At 35.1% G+C, this 23,178-nt stretch overlaps 1 non-coding gene across 1 annotated transcript; it reads right to left on the reverse strand.

Moving 5' to 3' along the window:
• Positions 1-21,964: 21,964 nt before the first annotated feature.
• Positions 21,965-22,070, reverse strand: LOC128296239 (small nucleolar RNA R71). The gene has a single exon (XR_008286788.1). It is a non-coding gene; the product is annotated as a small nucleolar RNA R71 (small nucleolar RNA).
• Between the last annotated feature and the right edge of the window lie 1,108 nt (positions 22,071-23,178).

Raw genomic sequence — 23,178 nt, forward strand, 5'->3', positions numbered from 1 at the left:
GGAACAATATGCGTTGGATTAGAGCGGTAATATATCAACATTGAGACGTGAAACACATCATGTATGCGATCTAACTCTGGAGGTAGCTGCAATTGGTATGCAACTAGCCCCACTTGTTTCAGAATTTGGTACGGCCCAATAAACCGAGGGCTTAGCTTGTCCTTGTGATCGAACCTCAGTACTTTCTTACATGGTGAGACCTTGAGGAAAATGAATCCTCCCACTAAACACTCTATCTCTCGACGCTTCAGATCTGCATAAGATTTTTGCCTACCAGAAGTCGTTTTCAGTCAATCTCGAATCAAATAGACCTTGTCCTCAGTTTTTAAAACTAATTCCGAACCCAGAATACGTCACTCACCCAACTTAGTCTAGCATAAGGGAGTGCGACACTTATGACATACAATGCCTCGTAAGGTGCCATCTGTATACTAGACTGGTAGCTGTTATTGTAGGTGAACTTTTCCAATGGTAATTACTCCTCCCAACTGGCTCAAAAATTGAAAACACAGCTCCTCAACATGTCCTCTAGTATCTGAATCACCCTCTTCGACTGACCATCTGTTTGAGGATGAAAAGTAGTACTGAAGTCTAATCTTGAACCTAGCTCCTCAACACTTACTACTGGGCATTCTGTTTTGCATAATTAGGGCGCAAAGGACACACGGCCGGATCACATGCCCATGGCGCAGATTGTGTGTCACGCATGGCCTAGACACATGCCCTTGTTTCTAACTGTGTGGACAATTTCTAGGCTATTTTCCAAGTCATTTGCCACCCTTAAGCACTCACAGACTTAGACCCATTTCATGACATGGAATATGACACATTTAATCCCTTAAGTAGACACATTAATGGTTAAATTATGACTTAACAATGTCAATATATCACCTATCCAAATTATTATTCTTTCATATGGCATCCCACACCAATTTCATATTTGACTATTATCATTACTAACCTACTTTGAAGTTATACATTTGCATCACATTTATTGTTAAACACAGTAATCATATTTCGTACACCTAACATACATGCCATCCATCACACTCATTAACCATAACAACTATAACCACATTAAAGCATAAGCACATTTGCACTCATGCATCAATAATTAGGGTTGCAACTCAAAATAATCAATATGAGTCACCTCTCATGGCCAAATACAAAATAATCATAATAGACACATGAGACAACACATCGGCTAATTAATATGACACATGACAAAAAGGCCAAGTCCATATACATGCCATATCCAAAATGATAAAGCTAACTATGCCCAAATGTTCAATTGATAGTGTGATCGAGTCTCTGATGTTCTCCAATCCCTCAGCTAGCTTGGCGAAACTATAAGAGATGGAAAAGAAATGGGGTAAGCATAAAACTTAGTAAGTTCACATGAAAACAAAATACAACTTAAACATGCTTAAATCATGCATTTAACATAACGAACATAATCTTGCAATTTATCAATTCTCATAAACTTATTCCTCATATATATATAAATACATATTCTTACCACGAGCTCATCACATTTCGTGTCATTCGCATGAATTTGATGTACATACCTATGTCCACTTGCACATTATAACTTACTTTCGTGTCTTGATACAATCGTTATGATTACTCATAGAACTTCTTTGAAGTACCTGTTGAACACTCGGAATGCAACGCCCACATGCCCGAGACCATCGTCAGAGTCGAGCTTGAGGTGTTACTAAACTTAATTCATTAATTAAACAGCTCAAACAATTTATTTTTAAAAATTTCCAGACAAGCTGGCTAACTGCGTCACAGTCGCTTAAAAATTCATATCTCGAGTTCCGAAACTCAAAATTAAGATCCGTAAATTTTCATTGAAACTAGACTCATATATATATCTATTAATTTTTTTTTGTATAGTTTATTAGTTAAAGTCTCCCCTGTTTCAGGGTTCGACTACTTTGACCCCTGTGTATTACAAATCAGATATCTCCCTGTACAGAGTTTCAATGATTATGCTTTTTGTTTCTCATAAAACTAGACTCAATAAGGAATCTGTAAATATAAAGTAAAACTTCTAATAATTTTTTTACAATTTTTGGTAAATTTTTAAATTCAAAACAGGGGATTCAGAGACCACTATGACCCTGTTCCACAAAAACTTAAATATCTCATAAAATATAACTCATTTACTTGTTTTGTTCCATCCATATGAAAATAGACTCATCAAGCTTTAATTTCATAACTTATTCATCATTTTCCATTTATACTATTTTTAATGATTTTTCAAATTCACATCACTGTTGCTGTATGACTCTGTTTTATGGCCAAGTTTACCATTCCAAGGATTTTCATGGTTTAGTTAAGACATAAAGCATACATATTATCATATATAAACTTGATTAGCCATTCCAATAGCTAATCATTTACAAACCCTTTTCTTACCAAACCATAACCATATCATATGATCATTTATACAAAGTGAGTATATTGTTATACATGCCACACTCAAAATATACAAGCCATTTTACCAATTTAGGTCTTCGGATAGTGTGAACGAGCCTTCGACCTATCCCGATTCTTCTGCCTGTCAAAACTGTCCATTTTGACTTCTTCAACACATTCATCATCAAATCACTTTCGTTTTAAGCATCCTCAATATTCTCTTAGGATTCTGCCGTTGAACACGTAGGAATATAATTTCGGATACGCGGATAGTGTGCACGTAAGTGCTATACTCATAACTGAACAAGCTCAATAGCTTTTGAATCTATGTAGCCAAGCTACCATGTAACCTGTCCATAAACGAACTCGGACTCAACTCAACGAGCTCGGGTGTTCACATCCATAAGTGAACTCAGACTCAACTCAACGAGTTCGAAACTCAACCATCCTAGTGACATGTCACTTGTACCCTAATCTATTCCCAAGGTTCAAACGAGATTCTTTTCAATTACACATTTCGATCGCCTTCTTGGGAATATAGAAATCGATACTTGCTAACATCTCATGCTTATCAAGTTGTTCACATAATTTGCATATCGGCAAATAATAATTCACAAAACATCATATTTCATGATAATAAGTATCATGTCATATAAATAACATTAAATCACTTAAAATAAAATTATGTTACCTTATTTACACATGAACTTACCTCGATACAAAATATTAGCAATCGAGCCTATTCCTCGTAAACTTTGTTTTTCCCTCGATCACGACTTGAATCTTGTTTCTCTTGATTATGGAGCTTGGAAGCTTGAAACAAACCCTAGCTATGGAGGACCCTTGAAATTTCGGCCTAATGAAGAAGATGGACAAAAATTGGCTTTTAATTTTGTTTTTAATTCATTTTAATAACTAAATGACCAAAATGCCCTTAATTAAAAACTATGGTGTTTTATCTTCCTTTAGGTATTTTTGTCCAAACTAGTATAATGGTCTAATTACTGTCCAAGGACCTCCACTTTAAAAACCCATTACTCACAAGTGCTTAATACCTTTGTGAACTAGAACACACATTTTACAACTTTTGCAATTTAGTCCTAAATATCAAATTGGACCCTCTATCGATAAAATTTCTAAATGAAATTTTCACACAATCATGCAATTATGCCATAGACCTTAAAATGATAATAAAATAAATTTTTCTACCTCGGGTTTGTGGTCACAAAACCACTATTTCGATTAGGCCCTAATTCGGGATATTACCCGGAATACTGTCAGATACTTCGGAAGTTTGCACTTAAGTGCCTTATATGTAGCCAATGCTACTTCATATCTCAGATCACATGTTGCTTGTTTATGAGTTACTCACGGGTCTGCTCATGTAGGTTGTCAGGTATTGCAACACATGCTGGACTACCTCACCATCAATAAAATATACGAGACCAGTACCCGGATGCCAAAACATGTGTCACATATATCACGAACTCAGACCACATCTTAATGAGTTTGGATGTCACATATATCATGAATTCAGACCACAACTCAATGAGTTCGGATTACATAATTCCTAGTGACATGTCACTTGTATCCTAACTATTCCTAAGGTTCAAACGGGATTCTTCGATACCACATTCTGTTGAGCTTGCTCGTATTGTCGATTTCAATATTCATGGTACCAATCACATACTCATGAAATAATCAAAGTATATTTCATGATAAAATTTAGGCAATAAACACATAATACAACAACATATCAATTATATAAGTATTTATCATACATGAAATATTAAAGCATTCAAATTATGGTACAGGTTGCATTATTTTCAAATGAACTTGCCTCGGTAAAAAAATGATAGAAACGAGTCTACTCTTCGTAAACCTTGTTTTTTCCCCGATCAAGACCCAAATCACATTTTTCTTGATCTATAATACCAAATTCAACTTGTTCAATACATACATTGCTCATATTGACCCATAACACATACTTTGGTAAGATTACCTTTTTACCCTTAACTTTTCACTTATTTACACTTTAGTCCCTAGGCCCATAAAATGAAACACATGCAATTTCTTGGTTACCCAAGCCTAGCCAAATCATATTCTATCTCATATCAGCGTATATTTTCTTTTATTTCACATTTCTACTAATCATTTTTACACCTTTCACAAACAAGCCCTTTTTTAGGTGTTTTCACTAAAAATCACTTAGTAAAAGATGTTTATCACACATCAAACATTTATTTTCCTCCATTAAACATCAAAATAAAACCATGTTACACATGAGACAAATTTTATACATGAACCCTATCTCAAAATAATGTAGAAATAGCTAGGTTAGTTGATGACAACTTCAAAAATGTAAAGAATATTAAAAACGGGGTAGGGAGCACTTACTATCAAGCTTGAAAAGATGAATAAACCCTAGCTATGGTGGCCCTTGGAATTTCGGCACAAGCAAGAAGAAGATGAACAAATTTTGATTTCTTTTTCCCTTTTTATTCTTTTATTTACCAAAAGACAAAAATACCCTTAGGGCCTTTCTTTCAAATTTTTCCTATTCATGCCCATTTTGTCCAAAATTTTAGAACTTGGTCAAATTTCCATTTAAGGACCTCTAATTAATAATCCAATGAAATTTCATGCTTAAAGCTTCTAGAACACAAGTTGTACAACTTGTTCAATTTGGTCCCTAAAGTCAAATTGGACATTTTAGGCATAGACTTTCTTCATGAAAATTTCACACAAACATGCAATCATGTCATGGGCCATCAAATAATCATAAAATAATTATTTCTATTTTAGATTTATGGTTTCAAAACCACTGTTCTAACTAGACCCTAATTTGGGATGTTACACATCTAACGGTATAATATCCTCCTAACTACCTCGAAAATCAATTACACAACTCCTAAGCATATCCTCTAATATCTGAATCACCCTCTCAGATTGACCATCAGTTTGAGGATGGAATGAAGTACTGAAGTCCAATCTCAAACCCAAAGCCTCATGCAGTTTCTTCTAGAACCGAGAAGTGAAGTAGGGATCTCTATCAGAGATTATCGAAACTGAAACCCCAGGCAGTCCCACAATCTCATAAATATACAGCTTAGCTAACTTTTTCAGAGAGTAGTCCATCTGAACCGGAATAAAATAGGCAAACTTGGTCAATCGAGACATGATGACCCAAACAGAATCCTTCTTAGTAGGTGTTAAAGGCAACCAACTAACAAAGTCCATATTCACTTGCTTCTATTTACATAAGAGAATCTTAACTGGTTGTAACAAACTCGAAGGCAACTGGTGCCTAGCCTTAACTTGCTTACACGTTAGACAACGAGCAACAAAATCCGTTGCCTCACGTTTCAATCCTTGCCATTAGTACAGCTTATAGAGATCCCAATACATCTTATTGCCACTGGGATGCATAGCATAAGGGCTACTATACGCTTCCCTTAAAATTGACTGTCTCAGATAAGAATTATTCAGTACACAAACCCGACCTTGGAAATACAGAATTCCATTCTTATTCAGTCCAAAATTAGATGTTCTACCACTCTCAACCTGACGAAACCAAAAGCCCAGAGACTCATCCTTTAACTGTTTTTCTCGAATCTACCCAATCCAAGGAGGCTTAACTTGCAACTCGACTAATAGACCCCCATCATCGAACACAATAAGATGAGCGAACATCGCTTTCAAATTAGTCATTGCTCTATGACTAAGAGCATCGACCACTACATTGGCCTTACCAGGATGATACTTTATCGTGCAGTCATACTCTTTGAGCACCTCAGTCCATCGATTCTACCTAAGATTCAACTCCTTTTGAGTAAGGAGGTACTTGAGGTTCTTGCAATCAATGTAGATAATACACCTCTCACCATACAAATTGTGCCTTTAAATCTTTAACTCAAATACCATAGCAGCTAACTCGAGATCGTGTGCTAGATAATTCCCTTTGTGTGACTTAAGATGACAGGACGCATAAGCTTCAACCTTACCATCTTGCATCAACACATATCCCAAATTGACATTGGATGCATCACCGTAAGCCATAAACTCCTTACCAAATTTAGACTATATCAGAATAGAAGCCTGAGTCAAAACAAACTTGAGCTTCTCAAAGCTCGATTGTTGCACATTAGACTAGACAAAGGGAACGTTCTTGCAAAGAAGCTTAGTCAAAGGAGCTACAATCAGTGAGAACCCTTCGATAAACCTTCAATAATATCCCACCAAACCCATAAAATTGTGGATCTTAGATACGCTCTTAGGCTGTTTCCAATCAAGCACAGCCTCGATCTTTCTAGGATCAACTCAGATCCACTCAATAGAAATGATGTGCCCCAGAAATGTTACCTCTCGCAACCAGAACTCACACTTACTCAACTTAGTGTAGAGCTATTTCTCTCGAAATATTTGAAGCACTATTCTAAGATACTCATCATGCTCATCCTCAGTCTTAGAATACACCCGAATATTGTCGATGAAGACTATGATGAACTGATTTAGATACGACTAAAAAACTCGGTTCATCAGATCTATGAATGCAGCTAGAGCATTCGTCAAGACAAAGGGCATAACTAGGAACCTGTAGTGCCTATAATGAGTTCTAAAAGCCATCTTATGAATATCAGCTTCCTTAATCTTAAGCTGATGATACTTAGAATAAAGATCTATTTTCAAAAATATCGAAGCCCCATGAAACTGATCAAACAAGTCATTGATCCTTAGAATTGGGTACTTATTCTTCACAGTCAGTTTATTCAACTGCTTGTAGTTGATGCACATCCTCATGGTACCATCATTTTTCTTCACAAAAAAAACTAGTGCCCCCACAGAAATACACTAGGATGGATAAAACCATAATCTAGAAGCTCCTAAAGTTGAGTCGAGCCTTAAGCTCTTTAAGCTCTTTCAGTGCCATGCGGTATAGAGCGATGGACACCGAAGCTGTACCTGAAAGAACCTCAATGCCAAACTTAACTTCTCAATTTAGAGGTAAACCCAGTAACTTCTTAGGAAAAACATCCAAAAATTCCCTCATTGTTCTGATATCTCTGACAGAAGAGTCTCTAGAAACTGAAACACTAACATAGGCCACATATGCCTCACACCCTTTTCGAATTAATTTTTTAGCCACTAGAGCGGAGATTACATTAGACAAGTAATCTCGACGCTCGCCAATCACAACTACCTCTTGATCATCCTTGGTCCTTAGAACAACCCTCTTAGTTGCGCAGTCCATACTAACTTAGTACTCAACTAACTAGTCCATACCCAGAATTAAGTCGAGCTCCCCAAACGGTAGCTTCATTAGATTTTTCGGAAACACAATCCCTTGTACTTCCAATAGAATGTTCCTATAAAGTCTATTTACCCAAATAGACTGTCCCAACGAACTCAATATAATAATCTCACCAGAAGTACACTTAACAGAAATCCCCAAGTTCTCAGAAACTGAACTAGTTACATAGAGGTGTATAGAACCTATGTCTTTCAAAGTAGTATATGGAGCATCAAAAATTAAAAACGTACCTGTGATCACATCAGTGGCATATCTGTTCTCTCAGTGTCAAGTAGCATAAACTAGTGTATGCTACCTCACTTTAGTCTAATTAGCACCTTTTCCCGACGCTCTCTGTCCTCGGCCCATACCATTACCACCCCTAGCCAATCCACGACCCCTAGGTGTCTATTGTACTACCTTCTGTAGCTGAACAAAGCCCAATCCCACAGCTTGCATCTAATCAGCAAGACGTGGACACTCTCTAATCTGGCACTCCAAAGATCCACACCGCAGATAAGCCCCTAATCTCTTCCAACACTCGCCTGAATGGCGCCTACCACAATCACCATAAGGCTGAATCCCAGTAGGAGCAATGGGAACTCCCACTCTAACAACCCCATCAGGTTTGACCCATTTCTTAGGCATTTGAACAGAACTAAAGGGCTCTAAATCCCTCTTATTCTTGCCTCTCTCACGATCTCTGTTTTGGCGCTCCACGCGCTTAACCTTTTCGGCGATCTTTGCCTTATCCACAAGAATAGAAAATTCACGCTCCCTCTATGGATCAATTAGAACCCTCAAACTATCCCTTAAATCATCCTCAAAATGAACACACTTCTTATACTAGGATGCCACCATGCGTCGAGCGTAATGACTCAAACTCAGAAACCCGATCTCATACTCTGCCATATATTTATCACCTTCTGTGAGATTTATGAACTCACGCCTATGAGCATCAACATAACTTGTGCCCACATATTTTTCCTAGAAAGCAGTCTTAAAATAGTCCACTTCAGACGATCCGGTTGAGTACCCTTGTAACAACCCGTTTTTAGTCAAATCGAAACAGTGGTTTCGGGACCACAAATCTGAAGTGAAAATAATTATTTTATTATTATTTTAATTTTTACAGCATGATAATATATTTGTGTGAAATTTTTGTTAAAAAATTTTATTTTTCGAGTGCTTAATTCGGTAAAAAGGACTAAATCGCGTAAAGTGTAAAAGTGGAGTTCTATTAGTTAAAGGTGTCTAATAGCTATAGAAATTTAAAATAAAGGTCCTTATGTGGATATTAGCCCATTTATAACATAGTGGATGATAGTTGCATGGCATTTGGTGTAATTATTAAGTATTTTTAAGGTTATATTATTAATTAATAAATAAATGGTAAAATAAGTAAAACAAAATTCAAATTTTCTTACCCATCTTTTTCAATTGTTGAAATTAAAGAAAAAAGAACACCATTTTAGGGCTTGAAGCTTTCAGTCATTTTCTAGTTCAATTGCAAGTGATTTTTTACTCGATTTTTAATGATTTTTACATTTTTGAGATCATTGCAGCTTAGTCTAGCTAGCCTAGGGACTATTTTGCAAAACTGTTAAAGATTTAAAAAGTTACCATTGATGAATACATGAGTATTTTGATGTTTGATGATAGATAATGAATGTTTGATGACAGTTATACAAGTTTTGTTAAGTGATTTTTAGTGAAAATGCAAATTAGGGATTAAAATTTGAAATGTGTAAACTTTGTGGTTAAAATGTGAAATAAATGAAAAATATGGGCTGCTAGGGACCTAATTGAAATTTTTCTAGCATGGTTTGTGGTTAAATTGCACGAATTTGTGTTTTTATGAATAAGGACTAAATTGTAAAAATGTGTAACATTAGGGGCAAAAGTGTAAAAGTGTATTAATGTGAATTTTGGATTAAATTGAATAGAGAAATAATTAAATAAGCTGATTTTGATTACATATAGATAAAGAAAACCAAAATCTGAATCTAGATCGAGGGAAAAACAAAGTACTCGACTAATCGATTTATTTAGCCTTTTTTGTGTCTGAGGTAAGTTCGTATGTAGTAAGCATTACTATATTTATGTTTTAAATGCTTTGATAATGCATGAATTGTGAATTACGAACTTGCAGACACATTTGATGAAGATTTGACATTAGAAATCCTGGTTGAACCTTAGGAATAAATTAGGACATGAAGGAAATGTCATTTGGAGCTTCATTAATTTCTCTACGGGCCATGATATTAGCACTTTAGGTGCGAGTTACATTGATTTGGCTACAGGCCATGATATTAGCACTTCAGGCACGAGTTACATTAATTTGGCTTTGGGCCATGATATTAGCACTTCAGGTGCGAGTTACATTTATTTGGCTTCGGACCATGATATTAGCACTTCGGGTGCGAGTTACATTGATTTGGCTTCAGGCCATGGTATTGGCACTTCGGGTGCGAGCTTCATTGATTTGGCTTCGGGCTATGATATTGGCACCTAGGGTGCGAGACTTTTGAGTATCCGTCTTTTATTTCGAATGGTTCAACAGGTATTTTAAAGATGTGAAATGGTGAGAAATAGATATGTATGTTCAGAAATCTATACGAGCAATGAATCAAATAAAGTTGTGAGTTTATGATCAAGTATGTGGTTAGATTCATGTTAGCTTGAGATTAATGTATTGTTGCATATTATGTCATTTAATTTGAATTGATTAATGAATGGTGAGACTTGTTTATTATTTTCATACGAGCTTACTAAGATTTATAGCTTATATTGTTTATTTTTCGTGTTTTATAGTGATATCAAAGCTAGCTCGGATATGGGGATCGTTGGAGACTTCGTCACACTATCCGACTATCACTTTGGTACTTTTGAAACTAAGTTTTGGTCATATGGCATGTATAGGATTATGGTCATTTTGATATGTAGTTTGATAGTGAGTTTTTCCATTTGAATTGGCTTGTAAATATCTATGTTTTGATTTGTATATATATAGCCATGAGAGTTGGCTTAACTTGGTTGTTTGGTTATGTTTATATATGTGTGCATGTGGCCTATGTTATATGGTTGAGGTTGGTTTTGTGATGCTTATTGATAGTAGGAATTATGGATGACAAATGGTTAATATTTGAGAAGATGTAGGCCTATGAATTTGAGCATAATAATGCATGTTTGGGAATGTCTAATTAGTTGAAATGTGTATGTGAAATTGGTATAAATGGATTGGTTTATTTTGTGACTTGTGTGCATTGTGGATAATGATATTAAGTTTGCATGAATTAGTCTTGATTTAGTTGGTTTGGATGCCTAATTATGCTATGAATTGTGCAATTTGGTTTGGTGAAGGTTTGTGCAAGTTTGGGTGGCAAATTGGCTTGGTAAATAGCCTATTTTTGCCCACACTGGTAGAGAATGAGCGTGTGTCTCAGCCATGTGTGATACACAGTCATGAACATGGATGTGTGTCCCTTAGTGTTGAGATTAAATTCAAGTCAGTATGCTCCACACAACTTCACACACGGGCGTTTAACTTGGCCGTGTGGCATAAGTTAGTATATCTTGCAGGTTTGGCACGACCTAGCACACGGCCTAGCACACGGGAGTATGTGGCCATTTTTAGAGCACGTGGGCTAGCCATACGAGTGTGTGTGTTGGCCGTGTGACTTAAGTCAGAGGGTTACAAGGGCTCGGACACGGGCTGGGACACGACTATGTGCTTCTATTTCAAACATCCATATTGCCTGTAACCCGGGCGTATCTCTAGCTGTATGAGACACATGGCCGAGCCACACGGGCGTGTGTCACATGTAGTTTGTAAAAAATCTCTTGAGTTATTGGTTTAGTCCTGAACCATTCTGAATACATGTTTTGGGCCTCGTGGGCTCGTCTTAGGGACAATGTGAATGTTATTGAATGATAATTTGTATGAAATTAGTAAAAGTATGTGAAATGAAGGTTTAAATTGTTTTGTAAGTTTGGTAATGCTTTGTAACCCTATTCTGGCGTTGAATACGGGTGAGGGGTGTTACATTTATTGGTACCAGAACTACGGTTTAGTCGATTCTCAAACTAACGTAACGTGTGTGAGAGTCTAACTATACATGCCATATATAAACTGTGATAGTGTGATGATGTTGAGAGTAATGTGCCAGCTTCCATTCAAGGGGTAGTGCCGTCTGAATCTAGACATGTATCGAGTAGTCACAGAGGAGAGGCTAAAGAAGTATTTTTCCAAATGATGAATGAGTAGTTCTCGGAGTTTGTTAGAACGAATCCGGCTGCTCAACAGCCTCTACCCCCACCTAATCCCCAACCGATTCCTGTAGCCCTTCAAGGTGTGGAACTTCTACGATTGAATAAGCCGCTAGTTGATAAGATCCAAAAATACGAGGCTGAATTTGAGTTTTACAACTTGCTCTGATACCATTAAATATAACACCTCAAATTCGTTCTAGACGTTATGGCCGAATTCGAGAGTGTTACGATGAAGGGTTTTGAAACTGACAATACTTTGATAAAATCATGTTTAGTTATTTGATAAAGCGCCCAAGTATTATAAAACATATTCGTTTATACATATACATTATTGAAACTATTTTAAGTTATTCTTTAAAATTAACCATTTATTTCACAGCAAAATTTTGGAAATCATTTAAAACAAAACCAAGCTCATTTTTCCAAAGACCATTTGTTAAAACCATTTGTTTGCGTAATGTTTTTGTTAATGTTGCTGACAAGAAAGAAAAATGAAATCTAAATCCAAAAGTTAAAACCATACAGTCCAGAGAGGCCCAAAAATTACAAACTCCCAAGAAAACCAAATTTTAAAAGAAAACCATTATTACTAAATCAAAATCGATCTTGGTCAAGTGGTCACCGCTGAGCCTCCGTCGCACCAACCCGCCTAAGTTTGTGGATTACCTGAATATAACAGACAAACAGATGTGAGTTTTCGTAAACTCAGTGTGTAACCCAAAAGAAATAGCCATGCAACATACACAATATTTCATATACAATCAGATACAGATTTGGACCTAAGTCCATAACTGATACAAATATAAGAATCAGATAAATAGAACGTATATACAGAATCCTACCCCCATCCTCTACACACCATCTCCATCCATCCCATCACACCATGTGCGGTTAAAAACACCTATCCATCCTTATACACCATATAGTGTTGAGGCAACACATAATAGATAATATGCAATCAAGATACTAGAATATAGGCGAAAGGTTGCCATACAGACCACTTCCTCTACATATACCAATCCCACCCTAAACACAGATACAAAATACAGAATTAACATGACTAACATGCTCGTATATAGATAACATATAACTACTCAAATAAAACAGTCATACATACATATCAGTGTCCTTAAATTAGACCATCAGCATATCAGATCACATGAATTAGTGTTCGGTTAGCCCTTACAGACCCTACGGTAAGTCCACAATCGATCAAACGACCAGTGCGACCCTAGGGAAAATTTTAGAATTTTGGGCCCACACGCCTAGATTGGCCTTGCCCATGTGGCCCACACGGCCTGACCCAAAACCCAACCCGTGTGGCATACCCATGTGGGCCTACACACCCAATCTGGCCTAGCCCATGTGGTCCACACAACCACACTCACACCGTCACATGGTCGTTCTTGCGTATGGCCACGTATTCTTCAGACAGATAGTCGTGTCTTGTACACGACCAACAATATAGCCGACCTGATCACGATTTTTGTAACAGGTAAGTTTTATAAATTTATAATTAATCGTTCTTGAAACTAACTATTATCGCGATGTAGGCAATTGTACCTATCGAACAGTAGTATAGTTTTAGCAAGACCGGATTGTCGAACCCAAAGGAACTAAAAGTACTAGTATTGACTATCTTTTTATTATCTAACCTAAGAATAAGGGGGTTTTGTTTTAACTAACTAATTATCTAAACTAAGAATTCAGAGAAAATAGAATTGGGGAATTACTTTTGGAAAAGCGATTGAATTAAGACAATACCGAAGGAAGAATCCACCTAGACTTCACTTGTTATTCTGACTCTGAATTAGACGATTTATTCATTTAAATTGTTCCGTAGAGATCCTTAAGTTATGTTATTATCCCTATTCAAGACTAATAACGTCTAATCCCTATATTGAATAATTGAGACTTTTCTCTAATTAACACCCTAAGGTTGCATTAACTCGATCTATGGGTCCCTTTATTAGGTTTCACCCTAATCTGGCAAAATCTTGTCACCCTATCTCTAGGCGTGCAATCGACTCCGCTTAATTATGACAAATGTACTCTTAGACAGGGTCTATTCCTCCTCTGAATAAGAGCTTACCTTGAATTAGTATCCTGGGATATCAAAACAAGAATTGAGAACATATAATTAAGAACAAGTTAAATATTTATCATACAATTCAGAAAATAATAACAAGATTCGTCTTAGGTTTCATTCCCCTTAGGTATTTAGGGGATTTAGTTCATAACTAAAAAGGAAAACTTCTCAAAAGAATAATGAATACAAAACATAAAGAAAACCCAAAACTCTTGAAGGGAAACTGAGGGGTGATCTTTAGTCTTGATGGTGAATCCGGCTTCTGAGATGGATCAATCGGCTTCCCTTGAGTAGTTCCCTGCCTCCTTTTCTATACCCCCTTTTCTTTTCCTTTAGGGGGTATTTATAGGCTTTGGAAGGCCTAAGAACCCTCGAAATTAGCCTTTTCTGAATTGGACTCAACTTAGGCTCGGCAGGGACACGACCGTGTGACACGCCCGTGTGTGACTACTTCAGGCCGTGCTCGAACCTGTTAGACTGGCACGGGCGTGTGTTCTCCCCGTATGAGTCATGCTTCGATTCTGCCAAATTGACACGGCAGTATGGTCTGCCTGTGTGAGGAAGTCTAAGCCGTGTTGATTTTGTACTTTGGCCCATTTTCTCCGTTTTTGGCCCGTTTCTCGTTCCTTTCACTCTCCTATGCTCGCCTAAGTATAAAAGATGAAATTAAAGCATTAGGAGCATCAGATTCACCAATTCTAAGGAAAAATCATCCATAAAATATGTTAAGCATGGGGTAAAAATATGTATAAATTACGATTTATCACAACCACATGCCTTTATCGCAACGACAGACTCTATTTCTGACTTTCACCGAAGCTTAATTTTTCGTGTTAGGAGTACACACCTAATACAGTTTTGATGCGGAAACGCCTCTAAGACCTCCAAAACCTAAAATTGACATAACAACTCCCTAAAATCAATACTAATCCTCAATTAAACCGAACCAATGAAATCGAAAATGATGAAATTCAAGTGTTCAATACTTACCCAACTTCTAGAACAAACCCGACTACGGTTCTGTAAGAGGAGAATTTCGTTCCTCACAATTCGCTGCCAACAACCCAACACCACATTACTGAAAAGGAAAGGATCGAATCGATTTAGAACGGTTAAAGGGACAAAAAAATTGATTCCCTAAATTACACGAAAATTCACTCCTTATACTTACCAAGTCACACAGGAACACTGAAGAATTGAAATACCGAGATTGAACGACAAGATTGAGACAGAATTTAGAAGGCAAGGAAAAAGGGAATTTTGCTAATTAACTGGAAGAAAAATGACAGACTTGGGGATTTTTTTGTAGGAGAGAGAAAAAAAGATACAAAAAATAAAAAAATTAAATAATGTGACAACATATCCCTAATTTTTCTCCCACTTCCCTCTAACCCACTAACTCTCAATGTAACAGCACGTTTTTAGTCAAATCAGAACAATGGTTTTGGAACCACAAATCTGAGGTCAAAATATTTATTTTATTATTATTTTGAGGTCTACAGCATGATAGTATGATTATGTGAAAATTTCGTTAAGAAATTTTATCATTTGCTTACTTAATTTGATAAAAAGATCTAAATCGTGTAAAGTGTAATAATTAGGCTCTAATAGCTAAAGGTGTCCAATAGCAATAAAACTTCAAAGTGGAAGTCCTTAAGTGGTAAATAGCCCTTTAATGAGTTAGTGGATGATAATGGCTTGACATTTGTGTAAATTTGATTAATGTTTAAGGATAATTAAGTAATTGTGTAATTAAGGTTAAAATTAATTAACAAAAGCCACGCATCATCTTTTCTTTTCTTATAAAACCGATTGTGAAGATGGAGAACCCATTTTTGGTTGAGCAACATTCAGCCAAGGCATTATTGTCCAATTAGGTATAATTTTTGTCCCGTTTTTAATGATTTCTATGTTTTCGGGGTCGTTGTAGCTTAATCTAGCTAGCCCACGGACTAATTTGCAAAATTTTTTAAGTTTTAAGGTTTTAAAATTGATTAATATGTGTGTATTTTGATGTTTGATGATAGAAAATGAATGATTGTTGTTAGATAAACAACATTTGTTAAGTGATTTTTGATAAAATTGTCAATCAGGGATTTATTTGTTAAATGTGTAAAATTCATGGTGAAATGTGTAAAATAATGAAAATTTTGGTAGCTAAGGGTCTATACGAAATTCGGCTAGCATGGATGTGGAATTAATTTCATGAATTTGCATTTTTATGAGCTAGGGACTAAATTGTAAAGAATTTAAAATTCAAGGGGAAAAAGTGTAATTATTGCGATAATATGATTTTTGGGTTAAAATGAATAGAATGATAATTAAATAAGTTAAATTTGATTATATATAGATCACGAAAAGTAAAGTTCAAAGTTAGATCGGGGAAAAACAAAGTAGTGGATTGATAGCTCATTTCTCATTGTATAAATCCGAGGTAAGTTTGTATGTTAATAAGCATTATTGAAATTGTGTTTTAAATTCTTTATAATTGTATTATTCATGAATACGATCTTACGAAAATGTTCGATGAAGATTCGGCCATGTGAAATCCTAGTTGAGCCATAGGAATAGATAGGATACAAATGATATGTCATTAGGGGTTATTGTGTTTTGGGTACTGGTCCGTACATTCTACCGGTGCCTGAGTTTTTTGACATGTGTTTCAGATTCTTATCAGCTTGTGTGAGTAGCACCATGTAGTTACGACTTCACCATTTGCTTGTGTGAGCAAACCCGTGAATAGCTTGAGAGTGAGCATTATATGAGATATGAGATTGAGATGGCTTCGGCCTGGTATTGGCACTTAGGGTGCGAGATTCCTGAGTATATGATATTGAAGATATGAAAGGGTAAGAGATTGATATGTATCAGTGTAGGTATGTACGTAAACCGTATAAGCATTGAATCTATGAAATTTGTGAGTTATATGATCTAGTATGTGAATGAACATGTATTCACCTTATGATTAAGTTAAATTGTAGTGTTTTATGATAGATAACTTAATTTGTGAATGAATGGTAAGTTTTATTTATTAACCATACGAGCTTACTAAGCTTTATAGCTTACTTTGTTTACTTTTATGTGTTTTATAGTGATTTCGAAGCTTGCTCGAATTAGGAGTTGTCGGAGATCTCAACACACTATCCAGTTGTCATTTTGGTACTTTTGAACTTGTTTATTTGGTTATATGGCATGTATAGGTGTTGTGGTTAATATGGTCTATATGTTTGGTTATGAGTATAGCTATGTGATTTGGCTTATGTTGGTATATTTGGTTATGTATATATATATATATATGTGCAAATGGCCTTTTGTTATGTGGTTGGTAATTGCTATGTGAATGTTTGTTGTTAATTGGTGTTTTGAGCACCAAATGGTTGAATTTTGAGATATGGTATGTATGTGGTTTTAGGCAAGATAATGTATATATGAAGTTAACCATTAGGTGATTTGTAAATGTGAAATTGGTATGTTTTGAATTGGCAAAACATGATCTTATGAGAATTATAGTTGTTGATATTGGTATAGTATGATTTTAGGCTTGATCGAGATTGGTTTGAATGCCTATTGATGCTATGTTCTATGCCATTTGACATGTTTAGGTGGATGAAAATTTGGGTGAGAAAGATGGTTTGGAAAATAGCCTATTTTTGTCCACACGGGTAGAGACACGGGCGTGTGTCTCAGCCGTGTGTGACACATTGTAACAACTCATTTTTGGTCAAATCAAAATAGTGGTTTTGGGACCACAAATTTGAGGTCAAGATAATTATTTTATTATTATTTTAATGTCCGTGGCATGATAATATTGTTGTGTGAAATTTTCGTTAAAGAATTTTATTGTTTGAATGCTTAATTTGGTAAGAAGGACTAAATCGCGTAAAGTGCAAAATTTATGTTCTACTAGATAAAAGTATCTAATAGCTATAGAACCTTAGATTAAAGGTCTTTATGTTGTAATTATACCATTAAAAGTATAAGTGGACATTTATGGACATAGAATGGATGATTTAAATGGTTATTTATTAAGGTTATATTTCTAGTTTAGTAATTTAACTTAAAATAAATAAAACAAAACCAAATATCTACATTAGTCAAAAATACAAAGAAGATGAAGCCATAGAAGTTGTTTTAGGGTTCGACACTTGCAAAGTTAAATTGGAAGTGATTTTGACTCGGTTTTTAATGATTTCTATGTTTTTGAGACTGTTGCTTCGTATTCTAGCTAGTCCGTACCTTAAATTTTGAAACTGTTAAAGATTTATCATGTTCCCATTGTTGAATGCTTGAGTAATTTGATGATTTATGATAGATTTGGAAGGTTTAATGTTAGATTAATAGCATTTGTAAAGTGATTTTTGACAAAAATGTCAAAAAAGGGATTAAATGGAGAAAATATGAAATATGGTGGTTAAAAGTGTAAATAAATTGAAAATATGGACTGCTAGTAACATGTATTAAATTCTCTAAGCATGGGTTTGTACTAAATTGCATGAATTTGCAATTTTATGAAATAAGGACTAAATTGTAAAAAATATGAAAGTTTAGGGGCAAATATGTAAAATAGCCCTAATGTATATTTTGGATTAAATTGAATAAATAGTTGATTAAATGAGTTAAGTTTTAATATATTTAGATCAAGAAAAATGGAATTCAGATCAGGATCAGAGAAAAACGAAAGTTATTGACTAATCGACTCGATTTGCTGTTTTAATATATGAGGTAAGTCTGTATGTAATAAGCACTGTTATAATTATGCTTTTAATGCTTTAATATTGTATAAATTGTATATACGGGATTACAGTCATCTTTGACAACAAATCAGCTATATGTGGCACTTAGTGTGCGGTTCGACATAGCTTTGGCTATATATGGCATTTAGTGTGCGAGATTGAGATAGTTTCGGCTATATATGGCACTTACTATGTGAGATCGAGATGGCTTCGGTTATATATGGCACTTAGTGTGCGATTTGAGATAGCGTCAGTAATGTACGGCACTTAGCGTGCGAGATATTGAATATTAAATGGTATTCCGAATATGTATGAGCTTGTTATGAATTGGTACAGGTATGTACATGCATAATATGAGCTTTAAATTGAAGAAGTTACGAAGTTTGCATATAAGTGTATGTACAAGCATGTGAAAGGTTTGTTGGTAATCATGAATTTCATGTTAATTTTTTAAATTGATGAATGGTGTATTTATGATTAGTTAAGTTTATATCATACGAGCTTACGAAGCTATAAAGCTTACTTTGTTTATTTTCCATTAGAAACACAAAAATTTATATACTTTTTCATACCCAATTCTACTTAAATTCATGCAAATTTGGTTAAATTCTTGTCAAAAAATAATTAAATATTATAAAATAATTAAATTATGTTAAAAATATGAACATTATGAATTTTAATTAATTTTATAGTTATTTTTATTAAATTTGGTTATTTTTTGATAGAATTACACAATTGGAGAAAAAGGACCCGATGAACACTGCGAGAAGAACAAAATCGAGAGCAATTTGAAGTATCGAGGCCAATTAATTTCCAGCCCAAGACGGTCCAGAAATGTGTATTAATTCATAATTAAATTAATTTTAATTTATTTCCTATTTAATTTAGGTTAAATGAATTAATTTTAATTAATTATGAAGAAAGGGCCTAGCCGAATGAAGTGAGCCGGACCAGCCACTAATTGGGCTGACAGAACCGTTGATTGGCTGACCCAAATCAGAAAATTAGCTGATAAAATATGCTTGCAAAAAGGCCCTTGAAAAACCTCTAAATTACTTTCAAACCTCACCTTTATTTTAGGCTTTATAGATTTGCCCCAGCCTATTTTTAGCAAGGTTGAAAGCTTCAACCTTGCCATGTGTGTGGCCGGCCATGGGAGGGCTCTCTTGGCTGCTGAATTTGCTATTTTTAGCAGCCCTCTTCAGCTATAAAAGCCACCCTATGCTGTCCTTTTCAAAGCATCCCTCAACATCCCTCATTCCACAACATTCTCTCATCCTCTCTTCACTTCTCTCAAAGTTTCCTCTCCATTCCTCCATCCCATTTTCCCTTCGTCTTGTGCCGATTTCCTCTCTTGAGAAAGAGGTGTTCTTCAGCCATCTTGGGCAGCAATCAAGGATTCATAGAAGCCTTGCTCGGCGAAGACAACGGAGACTAAGAACAGAGCAACAGTCAAGCTGCAGAGAAACACTGGATTTGCTTTATGTTCCCTTTCTTTTTAATTTCTGTTGTTTTTATGATGAACCTATCTATGAAAAATATTGTTGTTGAAATGGTTATTTTAATCAATTTAGCATGAATTTAACTTGTGTTGGGTTGATTATATTTTGCCTACTTGAATTATTAAATTAGTGTTTATGCTGTTATAGGCCTCAGTGAAATGCTTGATTAAGTAAAATCATGCTTAGGTTATCTGGCATTATAATTGTTTAGATAACTAAAGAATTAATTGTTTAAACAGATTGAAATTGCAATTAATGGACTCAGTACTTAATCAGTGCATGTTTAATTCTTCTAAAGTAACTGAAAATTAAATTAGCATTGTATTTGGCGATACATATGCCTTGCATAACTTGCAAGATTGTTGTGATTAAATTGTTTCAAGGAATGGCTACTTTGTTACTTCACATAATCTTTTACATGTTTATTAAGTTGAATTAATTGGTTGAATCGACATAGGAATATGTGAGAGATAATTTAATTCAATAAGTGTGTATGTGCAATAGCATGTTTAATTTATTAAATCTGTTTAGTCGGTTGAATTGGCATAGGGATATGTTCAAGAGATAAATGGAATTCTTTTAATTAGTAAATATGTTCATAAGTTAGCAAATTACTGGGTTGCCGTGAATTTATTCATAACAACATAAGCACGAATTTAATATTTCTAAGTTAAACAGGTATAATTAATCCAACACAATTATATCATCTTGATTAAATCTTAATTGAAATCGTGCACTAGAACTCTTTTATTTTATTTAAATTGTTTGCTCAGTTTTAAAATCTTAGTTTATAAATCACTCTTTTCAAACCAAAATTATTTTTACCTCACCAAAGTGTTTTAATTAATTTCATAAATATTGCTTTTTACGGTCCCTGTGGGTACGATAACTCGACATTTACTTGTCACTTTATTACTTGTTACGATTGTGTACACTTGCACATTTCCACCGTTCTAAGTTTTTGGCGCCGTTGCCGGGGACTGTTTAAAAAAAACATTATTTGTGAATTTATTTTTACATTTTGGTTCTTTTATTTTCCTGTTCAATTTTACTTACTTACTTAATTCTTCTTTTATTATTTCAGGTGTTTATGAGTATTGACCGAATTATCGACTTACTCCCAGTAGACCCTGAAATAGAATGAACCTTTCGCAACCGAAGAAGACAAGCGAACCAGAGAAGGACCAAAGAGATGAATTTCGAGAATATGAATCAAGGAAATGGAGTAAACCTTGCTCAAAATCCTATCCTTATTGCTGATGATAGGGATAGAGCTTTATGACAATATGCCGTGCCAGTTTTTAATGACCTTAATCTAGGTATTAGAAGACCTGAGATCAAGGCACAACAATTCGAGCTGAAGCCAATCATGTTCCAGATGCTTCAGACAGTGGGCCAGTTCAGTGGAATGCCTATTGAAGATCCTCATCTTCATTTAAGACTGTTTATGGAGGTGAGCGAATATTTCAAGCTAGCCGGAGTACCCAAATATGAATTACGATTAAAACTGTTCCCGTACTCGCTGAGGGACAGAGCTCGAGCCTGGTTAAACTCATTGCCACCGAACTCGATTTCTACATGGCAAGAGTTAGTAGAGAGATTTCTTGTGAAGTATTTCCTGCATAGCAAGATTGCTAAGCTGAGAAATGAGATTATTGCTTTCCAATTACTGCTTTCTAACAAATTGATGATGAGTCCTTGTATGAGGTATGGGAAAGATTCAAAGAGTTATTACGAAAGTGGCTTCATCACGGAATTCCGCATTGCATCCAACTTGAGACATTTTACAATGGTCTCAACACTCACACAAGGATGGTAGTAGATGTAACACCCCTTACCTGTCCCCGAGGCCGGGATAAGGTACGAGGCGTTACCGGACAAACATACAAACATTAAACTAAAAACGGGCCATAAAATTTCATTCATATTTCAAAACGTTCATTCACTTACACATAGTCCCTTATTTGAGTCTACGAAGCCCAAAACATACTTTAGAAAGGGTTCGAAACTAAACCAAGAACTTACAAAAATCATAAAAATTTCATGCTTTAAGGCTCCACACGTCTGTGTCCCAAAGTCATGTTCCATACAAGGCTGAGACACATGGTCGTGTCTTTGCCTGTGTGGAATATACCTAGGCTATTTTCCAAGCTTTGGTCAACCTTAATCTCTTACACACTTATACAACATCAAAAGCATATAACATGGTATTCATTTAATGATTAAATATTCTCAATTAAACCACAAACATAGCATTTGTATATCATCATACATGTGTCTCTCATACTTATTTTACCTTGTTTATTATAGTACCACTTATACATTTATACCAAGATTATCATCTTACCAAATATCTTCAGCTTAATCATCAAGCATTCATATTTAAAACTAGAACATATCTTTATAAAATACCACAATTTAGATGCGCAAATAACATGTTTGCCTAAAACATTTTAATTCAACTCCATACCCTACAAGCATTACATTGAGACTAGTTATATATATATATACATGTCATGATACATATCATTCTCTTTCTGCTTTTCTTAAAACACATATAATTTATTTTATTATATCAATATTTCATATACCATAGTTTCCATGTATTCCACATATATTTATTTTCCTCCTCCTCCTCTCCATTCCACATCCTTAATGTATATAGCATTCTTGTAAGTACGATTTCACAATTTACTAATAAATACTCACATCAAACTGTCCACACAAGTCATAGTCACTTACTTATTTATAATTCGAGCTACAGAGCTCCAAATTAAGATCTGTAAATTTCCCCTAAAACTAGACTCACATATCTTTGCACCATAAAATTTTCATAATTTTTAGTTTAGCAAATTAGTATAGTTT

Source organism: Gossypium arboreum, chromosome 7 (assembly GCF_025698485.1).
Source record: "Gossypium arboreum isolate Shixiya-1 chromosome 7, ASM2569848v2, whole genome shotgun sequence".
In the NCBI taxonomy this organism is placed as follows: Eukaryota; Viridiplantae; Streptophyta; class Magnoliopsida; order Malvales; family Malvaceae; genus Gossypium; species Gossypium arboreum.